The sequence below is a fragment of the Penaeus japonicus genome, unplaced genomic scaffold (assembly GCF_977035675.1).
Source record: "Penaeus japonicus unplaced genomic scaffold, GWHDUDI00000001_assembly GWHDUDI00000022, whole genome shotgun sequence".
NCBI classification, from domain to species: domain Eukaryota; kingdom Metazoa; phylum Arthropoda; class Malacostraca; order Decapoda; family Penaeidae; genus Penaeus; species Penaeus japonicus.
In genome coordinates this window covers 13,619,891-13,622,390 of record NW_028234424.1, presented here as the reverse complement: position 1 = coordinate 13,622,390, position 2,500 = coordinate 13,619,891, and the positions used below count along the sequence as shown (strand labels likewise).

The 2,500-nt window shown below is 37.7% G+C and overlaps 1 protein-coding gene across 2 annotated transcripts in view; it reads right to left on the bottom strand.

The window, feature by feature from the left end:
- The window catches only part of LOC122243954 (uncharacterized), a 72,449-nt gene that overhangs the window by 47,240 nt on the left and 22,709 nt on the right, over positions 1-2,500 (bottom strand). The window lies entirely within an intron of this gene.

Genomic DNA, 2,500 nt, shown 5'->3' with positions numbered 1-2,500 from the left:
AATATAAGCCCTGGCATGAATGGGTTAAAGACAATAATAGAAAACACTCTAAAAAGTAAAAACTAGACATTTACCAAAATCAGCAGAGTCACGTCACTTGGACATCGGCAAAATTTCCAAATGTTAGCACATTCATAAGGGTATTTCATAACTTTTTACTTTAAAAAGGAATAGCTTGGCCATCTTAACCCATTAACCCATTCACGACGGGGGCATTCCAGCCTTGCATGTCACAATGCCGGGGCTCTCGAACGCATAGGCCTAAATCAGTTAAATAACTGATGCCATATCGCATCCCCAGCGAACAGGCCTAATATGCACGGTACAGTGTTGTACCACCCGTCACGAGAGGGTTAACGACAGGGTGTTTCAAAATGCACAGGCCTAACACCATGGGCTATGTCTGCTGAGGCTTTTTGAGACAGCCACATCTACAGCCTGGACATCGTAGGATGTTGTGTTTTCAATATTTTTGCTAGACTTATGAATCTATATAATATATAAGCAAAGTGATTCTAATTGGCATCTGGTATGATGCATTAGTTACGCAAATGAAGGAATAATAGCCTGTTTTTTTTTTTGTTTTTTAATAAAATGCAGTATGAAATGGAATAGGGAAAAGGGAGTGAAAGTTGGTCAGTTAAACATGAGAAATATGAATAAAAAATGAAGGGGACTGACAGACCTGATGAGGAAAGAGGAAACTGTATTTCTTCTAAGTACAAGAAATAAGAAGGAAGGAAAATGTGTTCAAGGTGCTATTGGATGGATGCACACTATTTCATTGTAAAGCTAAACCACACAGTAGAAATGCAGTGGAGGTAATGCAGGAGATGGAGAAGGATGAGAAGGCAATAATGAAGAATGAAGTAGTGAGGCAAATACAAGGAGGACATGCATACAAAGATGCACACCCTAAAGGCAATAGAGTTATAGACTCCACCATCTCATTAGATATGGCACAAGTGATTAATGCTTTCAGAACACATGAATGCCAAAGTAGAGGGAAAGACAAGCACTTGATTACATATACAAGTAGAAGTAGCTCATTTAATCAGTCAAACAATCAAATGGCTTAACACTGAGGAGATGAGAGGTGAGGAGGAGAGAGGAGAGAGGAAGGAGGAGAGGAGAGAGAGGTGAGAGGTGAGAGGAGAGAAAAGAGAAAAGAGAAGAGAGTGGAGAGGAGAGGAGAGGAGAGAAGAGAAAAGAAGAGAAGATAATAGAGGAGAAAAGAGAGAGAGACAATAAGAGGAGACAATAAGAGAAGAGTAGAGAACAGACGAGACAAGAAGAGAAGCAAAGAAAAGAAAAGAAAAGAAAGAACAAAACAGATGAGACAAGGAGAGAAGCAAGAAAAAGAAAGGAAAGGAAAGGAATGTACAGACGAGACAAGGAGAGAAGCAAGAAAAAGAAAGGAAAGGAAAGGAATGTACAGACGAGACAAGGAGAGAAGCAAGAAAAAGAAAGGAAAGGAAAGGAAAGAAGTGAACAAATGAGACAAGAAGAGAAGCAAGAAAAAGAAAAAAGGAAAGAAAAAAAGAGAGAAAGGAGAGAAGAAGAAAAAGAAAGGAAAAGGAAAGGAATGTAAAGAAAGAAAGGAGAGAAGGAAGAAAAAGAAGGAAAGGAAGGAATGAAAAGAAGAAAGAGAGAAGGAAGAAAAAGAAAGGAAAGGAAAGGAAAGAGAAAAGGAAAGGAGAGAGAAAGAAGAAAGGAAAAAGAAAGAAAAAAAGAAAAAAGAAAAGAAGAGAAGCAAGAAAAAGAAAAAAGGAAAGAAAGAAAAGAAAATAAAGAAAAGAAAAGAAAAAAGAAAAGAAAGAAAAGAAAATAAAGAAAAAAAAGAAAAAAAGAAGTTAATGAAAAGAAGGAAAGGAAAGGAAAGGAAAGGAAAGGAAAGGAAACGAAAAGAAAGCAAAGGAAACGAAAGGGAAGGAAAGGAAAGGAAAGGAAAGGAAAGGAAAGGAAAGGAAAAGAAAGGAAAGGAAAGGAAAGGAAAGGAAAGGAAAGGAAAGGAAAGGAAAGGAAAGGAAAGGAAAGGAAAGGAAAGGAAAGGAAAGGAAAGGAAAGAAAAGGAAAGGAAAGGAAAGGAAAGGAAAGGAAAGGAAAGGAAAGGAAAGGAAAGGAAAGGAAAGGAAAGGAGAGGAAAGGAAAGGAAAGGAAAGGAAAGGAAAGGGAAATGAAAGGAAGGAAATGAAAGGAAGAGGAGGAAAGGAAAAGGAAAGGAAAGGAAAGGAAAGGAAAGGAAAGGAAAGGAAAGGAAAGGAAAAGGAAAGGAGAAAGGAAAGGAAAGGAAAGGAAAAGGAAAAGGAAAAGGAAAAGGAAAGCAAAGCAAAAGGAAATTTAAGGAAAGGAAAGGAAGGCAAGGAAAGCAAAAGGAAAGGAAAGGAAAGGAAAGGAAAGGAAAGGAAAGGAAAGGAAAGGAAAGGAAAAGGAAAGGAGAGGAAAGGAAAGGAAAGGAAAGGAAAAGGAAAAGGAAAAGGAAAAGGAAAAGGAAAAGGAA